Source organism: Pinus tabuliformis, chromosome J (genome assembly GCF_031772625.1).
Source record: "Pinus tabuliformis cultivar Carrire ecotype Pingquan chromosome J, CPIR1, whole genome shotgun sequence".
In the NCBI taxonomy this organism is placed as follows: Eukaryota; Viridiplantae; Streptophyta; class Pinopsida; order Pinales; family Pinaceae; genus Pinus; species Pinus tabuliformis.
The window spans coordinates 1,081,929,249-1,081,939,861 of NC_142295.1; the positions used below are offsets into that span (position 1 = coordinate 1,081,929,249).

Here is a 10,613-nt window from a genome sequence, read left to right on the forward strand (position 1 = left end):
ATGATCATGATCACGAATAGGTGGGAGACCTTTGGGAGTCTCAAATACCTTGGAATGATTGTCCAAGACTTTTTGGAGATATGGAGAAATAGATGATTTTGATGTGGAAACATCTAGCGAACATAATTGTGCAATTACATCTCTTTGTTCCTTTTCTAGAAGCTTTGTCATACCGTTAGAGCTGATTATCTTTCCCAGTTTCCCTGCAATACCCCTTAATTCAACTTCCTTTCCTTATGCAGAAAATTTCATGAAAAGTTCTTGAAAATTAAAAGCTATTGTACCCAAGGATTGTAGCCATTGGACTCCTAGTACAACATCAGCACCTCCCATTGGAATGTAAAGTTTTGGGCTAGTCAATACATATTATCCCGTGGATAGCTTGATATTATGGCACTTTCCAGAGCAATTTATCGTTCCTCCATTTGCAATCATCACTTGACACTCTGGTGCTGGATATAGGAAGCAATTCAATTCCTTTGCTACCTTACAATGAATAAAATTGTGGGTACTTCCTGAATCAATCAACATGATTACCTTTCTCTTATTGATTTGTCCTTCTATCTTGATGGTTTGAGGAGTGGTAATTCCAGCCAATGCATTACAAGATATGGTCACATTCATTTCTTCTTTATCTAGGCTTTTTTCCTGGAGTATATCCTCTTCCTTTGACCTTTCTTGCTCCTTTTCTTCTTCCTCTTCACAATCTATGTAGAATAATTTCTTCTCAGCACACTTATGACCTTTAGTGTATTTGCTATCACAACTGTAACAAAGCCCTTTTGCTCTTTTTTCTTCCAATTGTTGTCGTGTCAACCTTATAGGTTGTTGAAGTCTAGAGGTAACAACACTTCCATCTTTATAGTTGTGACTGGTATGCTTCCTGGTTGCCATAATTTTGCTTTCCATTTTTCTTGCTAACCTGAATGCCTTTTCTAATGAATCAGGTTCCCAAAGGTGAACATCATGTTGGATATTATCCTTTAAATTCCCTATGAACACATCAATCCTATGCTCTTCTGGAATATTTTTTTCCCTTATGTTCAATTTTTGGAACTCCTCAATGTGCTCCATTATTGAACCCTTTTGTTTGATACTTATCAATTGGATAAAAAAAGTGTTGCTTTTTGTATCCTCATAATGTGTTGTCAATTCTTCTGTAAAAATTGCCCAAGTGATAATTTGTTTACGAGAGCAAAGCCATTGATACCATACAAATTTATTTGGTTCCAAATATAAAGTTGCAATATGTACCTTTTGTGTGTTTTGCACATTATTGAGATCGAAAAATTGCTCCATCTGTAATATCCATGTTGCGGGATCCTTGCCATCAAACTTCCTCATATCGATTTTTGGAATATGGTGGGTCTTCGATCCAACATTAGAGTCTATGCAATCATGATTGAAATTTCTTTTGTTCTCATCATGAGTTTCCTTTACTACCCTTTCACCATTAGTGACCATTTCTTGTAGCAACTTATTCATATTTATCTTCAATTCTTCCATGTCTGTCTTCAAATCTATCTTCAAATCGTTCATCTTAGCTTCCACGCCATTCATCTTAGCTTCTCTGACTTTCTTTAAACCATCCATCTTAGCTTCTACGCCTTTTATCTTAGCTTCTACATCTTTCTTTAAACCATCCATCTTAGATTCTGTTCCTTTTTGTGCAAGTGACACTTGTTGCACTTGGTCTCGTAATTTTGATATATCATGTTTCATTTCTTCCTCTTCTTCATGAGTCATGCTAGAGCTTTCAGGTTGCAAACTAGGTGTTTGCATTTTCTTTCCTTGGGGCATCAATTACCGATAATAATGCTTTACTATGCCCTTTGAATTCCTTCAAACTAATTTTTCAAACCAAGCTTATGCAAAAATTAAAAAAAAACTACACACCTTTTTTCACTTTGTAGGAGCCTGATACTGAATCTGATGTATCTCTGTACTTTCGAATCATCCAGTTCTAAAATTGTGACCTGTAGTAGCCCTCTGTGTCCTCTTTCCAATGCCACCAGTCTGATCCAAATTGGATTCTCCAAGAAGAGTTATGCACAATCTCCCACAGTGACCTGATTATAGACTAGTTCATTAGAGCGAACTTGTACGATGTGCCACGAGTCACTGTTTCGAATTTTTCCTCTGAAAAATATATACAAGAAACTACAGCCCGTCCTCTTTATGTACCTTCTTACGAAATTTCAATCCAATGCTCAGAATGAAAGTTATGACGATTTTCCCCAGGTCACCTATTTTGAATGTAATTCAGGAGTCTGAAACAAGACCAACTTCCTCAGACCATATCTCCGCAAATATAGCGCGAAAAGCTCTGAAATTCATATCTGAGATTCAACATGATTTCTTCTCAAATGGGTTTTTTTTTTAGCTTATGAAACATCGCATAAAAAAAGTTATAGCGAAAATTCCACGATGACCTGTTTGGAGCAGCGAAACCCTAGAATCCAAAGCTCTGATACCAAATGTTATGAAACCAGCTCACAAAAAGATAGAAAAGAGAGATCCACGCCTTAGAATTCAACCTCTTCGAGGGGGAAACCTCCTTTACATTACATAAATGAGCAATTCTTGGATGATTCAAATGACAAAACCTCCTTTCTATATATAGGAGTCTAAGGAGTCACAATATAACCTAGCCAACCTAACAATAATAATATAAAGCCACAAAAATAACAATAGAGGGATTCTATGGGGCACAATAATAAAAATATGCGGACAATAGGGGCACAACAATATTAATAAGCGATACAACTACAATAGTAATGGGGTAATCACTAGTATTATAGGGACCTAATAAAAAGTCGCATGACTATTCCATCCACTCCATTTCATATCCTGCAGTGTAGTTCACCTCGTATATATTGGCGTGCAAGATCATGTGAAAGTGTCACATGGACGAGGTCCTGGCGCCCGTGATCTCTTTGGCTGCATAGTGTGCCAAAGGAGTCTAGTACAACTGGGCTCAATACCTATGCAAGGAGTTCTTGGAGAATTTTTGAGAGGCCCAGGATGAGGGAAAGGCATTTCATTATGTCTGGTTACTACTTTTGATTGCATTAGTCACATGGAGGACGCCGGAGGATAGCCAGTTTCCTCCCCAAGAATCTAACCTCCTAGAGGCAATGAATTTCGTTTCGCTTTTGGAAACGAAGGACCCTACGTAGGTCACAAAGACCAAGATGTTCTGGGTACTGGTGGAGATGGATCTGTGCATGGTGATCAACCAAAGGCCGAGGTTGTCGCCTACCTTATATGAGCAGTATGAGCCTTATGCTGATTTCAAGGTTGACTTTCATAATGTATCTGTTCATGCCAGAAGGGATCCAAAGAAGATATGGCACAAGTTTCCTTATCTTGTTGGTGAGGCGGATGTTACAGAAGTTGTAGGTAAATGACCAGGATAGTGGCTTTACCCATCAGATCTAGGCGCAGGAATGAGCAAGGTAGCAGAAGGTGCCACCACGCAGACCTCATCAGCAACAGACAAACTAAAGGAAGCCCAGAAGACTGCAGCTCGGGAGAAAGATGTGGAATAGAAGGAGGTTGCTGCTAAGGAAGCTGTTTCAAAGGTAGTTGCTAACAAAGATTGAGCATCCTAGGAAACCGTACTCTCAGCACACATGGGACCAAGAAGGGTTAGATGTCGAAGGGGGTGGGGGCGTGGAGCAGGGAACCCCTTTTGTGGTCAGGAAAAGAACAAAGCAGACAACCTCAGGGCTGCAGAAGAAACAGAAGTTAGATAAGTTCACCCATGTTGATCCATTAGTCCTCACTGAAGGGGACTTAGATGAAATTGGCGACAAGGTCTAGGACACTATGAAAAAATTATGGACCCAATTTGAGCAGTAGTCCTATCAGGCGCTGGGAAATGTATAGAAGGATTTGTGTGATCTGCAGATCCAGACAGGCCAACTTCAAGTGAGTAGGATTCAAGCGAGCCTACATCAAGCGAGCATGATAGTATTGGACACAGATTGGACTTTGGATTTCCATGTGATTTAGTGGTCAGATGGGACCCTGCACGCTGAATCAAAAGAGGCCAATGCCTAGCTTTCACAAATCAAGAATCTGGGCATCAACCTCACGACACTCCATATCTAAACCCTACATGAGTTGCACCAAGGAGTATCATATGAGATGAGGTTCAAGGAGAAATAGGCCATTCTTATGGCAAGAACACAATCTTGGATAGAGGAGGCCAGTCAACTCACTTTGTCGGTGCAAAGTAAGCTAAAGGGCATGCAACAAACTCAAAGGAGAATGGGCCTCGTGGTGGAAGGACCTACTACAGAGAAATTAGTCGAGGAAGTGCAGTAGGAAGCTACGCAGGGAACAACTTATCTGCACGTTCTGAAGTTGGAGTTCTGCTAACTCCAAGAGAAGATTGAAGTGCCAGCTAAGTGACTCGAGGACGAGTCACCAAATTGTGTTGGGGACCTATTGGGATGGGGTCCCTGGGGTTAAATTTTGTAATTCCTTTTTGTAAAAATGTAAAGTCTCTGCGATTTGTTGAAGCAGAGCACAAAGATAGTAAGATCCAAAGGGGCTATAGTCCCTTAGGTTTTTAGGTGTTAAGAAGGTTTTGAGACTCGCCCATGGTCCGTGGACCATGGTTTTGTAAATGGAAAGGCTATAAATAGAAGAGTCATAGTGAGTCTAGAGAAGCATCATAATATAAAAGATCTTTGCTGGGGCAAGTAAGATAAGGCAGGAAAGTCTGTTTCCTGTACTTAGGAAAAAGGGAAGGCTCTTGCAGCTGAGTGCGCAGAGACCTTGGCAAGTCCACAAGCTGAGTGCATGGGCCCCTACAGTTGAGTGTGTAGGGAAGGAGAGTTTTTTGTTTGTAGATAACATCTAATAAAGACAGTTTTGATCCATACTTTGTGTATCTATTCAATTGTATTTACTTATGCTATTTATGTGGTTTCGCTTTGCATCTGAAAGTATATGAATTAATGTTTATATAATGCGCGAAAGAGGTAGATAAATATAATTTATGCATGTTATTACTAGCTAATAACCTTCGCGAAAATATAATTGTTGTGTATAATATTTATTGTTATTAAATATGTCATAAGGGTTAGGGTTCGCAAAGAAATAACTAAGTCCTAAAAGTCACATGAACCCATCATATAGACCTCTAGATGTAGAAACCTGGATCTGTCATCCCCCAATCCCACTTTAGGTGAGATTGTAGCCCACACTATGCAGGTTGTTGATGAAAGGTCCAGAAGTTTAGGGTTTTGTTGGTTGGCGCAACGAACATGGAACATGGCTTAGGCCTCATCAATCCAACACCTCCGCACAAAGTCAGCCTCTATAAGATTGATCTCTTTTCAACAACTTTGACTATACAACAACTTGCAACAACTCATGGCTTCTAGTAGCAGTCCAACTTGGGAGACTTCGTTCTCCCAATATAGAGCACGAAACATAGAGATACCACCACCAAAATTTTTATTTTCCTTAACTCCTTAGACTCCCCTAAAATCACATTCACTTAAGCTTTACGACAATAGACTTTCCCAGCCTCCTACTTCACACTTCTTCCCAGAATAGATAGAATGATAAGTGATGATCAAAATGAATTCAAATTCCTTTCTTTTATAGGCTTATTGTGGGGTCGAATGGGTCCTTATGCTGACATGGTGTGAGGTTGAATAATTCATATTTGACTCAATACTAAACTAATTTACATGATTCAAAAGCCCCGATAAGGGTCTCTTTAAATGTACAATAATTCTGTATACTCAGAATAAATCCTAGAAGTCCTCCATGGGGACTTTGACCTAAAACATGGTGACCCAAGCATGAAATTCATACTTTAATAAGTCACAATAATAATAATAATAATTCTTTTATTTATTCTTTTGACAAGTACATTACATAATGACTCAAGTACATTATTGAAGACCGAACATAGTTAATTTTTCCAACACTTGTCTCCCTGAATGGTGAAATGACTTATTCGACATCAATCGTTGAGGGTTTTAGGACAGCTAGCATTACTAAATCGCAAGGTGGTTTTGTTTTTATAGGTGAAAATTAGTGGCTTAGTGAAAGGGGTAACTTCAATGGGAAAGTCATATGGATCTATCTTTTCATCCTTTGGCTCACAATGTCTACATATGTTGGACTCCTTGTGTTAGAACTTTGTAATTTCTTTTAGGTTGAGAAAGGATTTCAAAGGTAACCACATACCAATTTTATTCTATAATCTAGCCCTTCTATCCTTGGAGAGGGCTCTCTCACTAGATTTTCTTCTTAGTCAATTACCTAACTGAATGATCTTTGATCAGAGGCTAGTTATGAGGATCAAAAGAGAAGGCTTGATTTATTTTTTTGCAGGTAGGTGAGAGAAGATAGACCCATTCAACATGGATGTTAGTTTCCGCTAATGATTTCAAGTGAATAAGGGATGATAAAGGTGATTTAGGCAAGGGCAAGATAGGAAATTTTTTGGTATTCTAACTTGATTTTGTTGTAGGGAGGGTGAGTGTAGAATTATGAGAATGACATTTAGAGTATCAGGTCACAAGATGAATTCTATGTCCCATTAAGAGGAAAAAGAAACATAAACTATTAAGCTTACATAAAACAAAGCACAATACTGAATTCTGAAATATTTATTCTTAAGACAAACATGAAGACATGTATTTAAAGCATGGAATTGCAAGATATAATTGATAAATCAGAGAAACACATTACCACCAAAGTTTGACACATGAATCCCTGTCAAATTCCTTCTACATTCTTCTATTCACTTGAAAAGTTGATAAAGAGTACAAAATGTCAGCCTTGCTTCCTCACACTTACAAACATAATCGTTTTACTATGCTTTGTACATCTTATTAACATCATAAAATTCAAATTCCACCTTACATGGTCGAAATCCTTCAAGGGAAACAAAGTTTCTTTGCTACATACTGTTGTACTATGAAACAACACCCCCCCATTTATATATAGTAATAGCTAATGTTAGACATATAAATGGGGACCCCTTTTAATTTTTTTAGTCTTTAAAAAATAAATCCTAACTCTAAGAAATTGCCTTGAAAAACTCTTAGAACCACCCAAGTTTAGGATCCCCATCGCAAATCGCAAATCACATTTTTCCATGTGATGATCATAAAACACCTTAAAGAAATTCTGATATGCGACCAAACCTCCCACTGTGACATATCGATTAAAACCCCTTAAGAAATCACAATCGTATTTCGTTGGAGTCGCAAGTAAATAAGACCCACCACTATGTCATCCGCCAACAATTTGGGAAATTTGATATTGCGATAATCGCAATCGCATTTCACATTATGAGCAGGTAATGTTATATAACATTGTTTTAAACTGCAATGCATGAATAAAGTAGCAAGCATGGGAAGTAGCTGTGGTTTAATATAATAATGAGAAATTTGACATGGTAATTAATGTTTAGCGGCCCGAGGAGAGGTAATGATTTTGCAAGTTATGGCTAGTTAATGTTGAGTATCTCATTTGAAATCCTCCCATGATTCAAAGTCTTTTCACAAAGATTTCAGCCTTAATCACCCAATATTTTATGCGCTGATATATCTCGTCCATTTCAGGCAAGCTACAAAAGACATGTCATTACGGAAGGTGATGCAGAAACAGAAAAAGCAAAGCATTACAGAGTCTGAGCTAACAGAAATGTCTCCTATATTCTCTGATATGGTCTGCAGTGCTGATAGGGGAACAATAGCTTGGGAGGTCATATACAATAGGCTTGAGGACGAGCATCCCAAGATTACTGTCACAAGAGCAACAACTGACTCAATAAGACCTTCGGGACTCCAATTCAAGGATGATGCCTATTCTTTCCTTCATAGAATAGGAGCGAGAGAAAAAATCCTCCCATACACTGATATGATTAGGTGGGTGGTGGAAAACCTCGTCATTGAAGATAGGTAATTCAAGAATTTGAAAATGGAACTCATGGGGTCATTCAGAGCAGAGGACCAAAAGCAAATGTACCATATACCTGACCCTCAAGATATATATGATAAAACATATGTGGCCAACTTCGCAAAGAAGAACAAAGAACCCCTCAAGATGATTTAGGGTTGGAGAGTACTGGAGAACAAGTTCAAATTTGATAAAACGAGTATGTATCCTATAGCCTCTTCGACAAACCCCTACAACTATGTAGCTACTATGTTATGTAGGCTATACGGGTTACCTAATAATGCTAACTTTTCCATAGAATGGATTCCTCTAATTGATGCCTGTGTTAATTCCCACATTATGAATTGGGCCACCATCCTATCTAATAACCTAGCCACCATCATCACCAAATATCGACAGAAGAGATCCTCCTCTCCAGAGAACCTTCCTCCATTCTATTTCAGTGCCTACATTATGGATGCCATCTGTTTCTGCACTAAATTTCCAACCATGGGTTGGAAATGGACCTTGCAGGACCCCTACCTTATCCATCTCAGCGATAAACAAATTTTGGAATCCCATTATATACCCCATTTCTATAAAATATGTCATGCTGTTATTTTTCCATTGCATCAATTAATTTTCAATAAGAAATCCCCCAGGTTTTCTCAAGAAGCCGCTACGGACCTTCTGGCGATCGGAAAATATTTTGTTGAATAATGGTTCACCTACATTAGGGTTTTTGGTAGCACAACAAACCCACATGTCCTCCCTTTGTATGTCTATGATAAATTGTTAGCAAGAGAAATAGCCCATCGGACCGTGGGAAATGGCCTGACGAAAGTTCTGAAAGAAAGCAAGAAGTTATTATGGTCATCTTTTCCTATCAGGTGTAGTTCCTTTTCACTAGAAAATTTTAACCATGCGATAAAGGAGTCAGTAAGCCTGGGAAGTCCTAGGCTCCATACTTTGCCCAAAAGGCAATTTGATCAAGACAAGATAGCATATAACATCACCACTTTAGTAAATATCAAGCCTTATAACCATGAGGCTAATAATTTTGAAGACCTTTTACAGTCGGCTCAATCCTTCGAATAATCATTTGAATGGGCAAGGACAAATTTGAAACCTAGAGATTTTGAGAGCTTTCAGGAGTTCAGAAAAAAAATGCTCGAGGTAATCCCACTACATTTGTTGAAAATCAAGGACAAGCCTACCCCTAGTGTGACTGTCAACAGCGAGGGACCTGATTCTCGCATAGAGTCTCATGCAGATACAGGGAAAGCACTGAATACAGAGAAAGCCCAAGACATCGAGACTACTGCAGAATCCAACAAGAAATCAGCTGAAAAGCAGGGTATGAGTACCCCACCCAAAGATATTGTTTCGGAGATCAAAAGCAGCAGTCTAGAGCAGGAGTGAGATCAATTCAATAAGAAACTACAAGACACTCCCAAGACAACAGATGCCCAGGAAAATACGGAGTATCAAACTCCTCTGCATGTTCAGAAGAATACAGACTTTGAACCGATGGATGAGCAAGCGATGATGTCTCAGCAGACTGAAATCATCCCCGCTCTGCCCACATCAGAAATTGTCTTGAAGGTGACTGGAATCCCTCCCCTTGACGTGTTCTACAACCTACTGCACAAGGTTATATTAAGAAGACAGTGGAAAAGTAGAAGGATAGAAATACCCTAACTCCCACCTGGGAATGAGCATGTGGACATAGTTTGGAAGGACGTTCCTTCCAACCCAACTAAAAACTTGACTAGATTGTCATAGTTTACAGGAGCATATGCAACTTCTACCATGGACAAAGCTACCAAAATATTTGTTTTGTTGAAGGAAAAAGAAGAAAATATTGCACAACTCAAGTAGCAGCTCGAAACAGAGAGGGAAAGTGTGAACAGGTAGGCCGCTGAGCAGTTGGTCCAATTGTAACAGAGCATGGAGGTGTTGAAAATAAGCCACGAAGCAGACATATCAGCCAAAAACATGCAACTCCAAGACTTGCAACAAGCCATGGAAAGATATAAGGATGTTCCTATTGTCGAGGAATTCATCAAAGAGGAACTAGAGCTTAATTCTCTCTTATTGAAACACTAAGAACAATTTTTCCAAAAGATGTCACATATCGCTCCTTGTCTGATCATTAGTGACTAGCTAATGGATAAAGTAATTGACAAGAGAACTGAATTTACTGATTTGAACACAAGAATCTCAGAGTTCATCGAATGGAAAGAAACAGAAGAGGGGAGGAGAGCCAATCTTCCTGAGATCGAGGAGACACACAAGGACATTCTTTTCACGGATTAGGATGCAAGGATCAAACAAGCCAAACTAGCAATGGCAAGAGCGGATAGGGTGTCAAAGAATATAGTAAAGGTGATAAACCATACTTTGTTTGCCACCAACTTGGTGAAAAAAGGCAACCTGAAAGAATTGCCTGATCTTAAGGACTTGCATAACAGATGGAATGAAAGAGTGGAAACTCAAGGGGAAGAAATCAAAAAATGAGAAAACATTGATTGGGAGTCATATTGGCAATACCTCGTCAAGCCACATAGTCAAATCATGACCCTTAATTTCTCTCTCCATTCAACTTAGTAGATGTTGCCACCTCTCACAGATGCAGTTTTTGCAGGACATGTCAGAACACAGTTTGGAGAACCTCCTCAAGTCAAACTGATGCC

The 10,613-nt window shown here is 39.0% G+C and overlaps 1 pseudogene; it reads left to right on the forward strand.

Moving 5' to 3' along the window:
* The window catches only part of LOC149230739 (tubulin alpha-1 chain-like), an 84,692-nt pseudogene extending 75,353 nt beyond the window's left edge, over window positions 1-9,339 (forward strand).
* The last annotated feature ends 1,274 nt before the right edge of the window (window positions 9,340-10,613 follow it).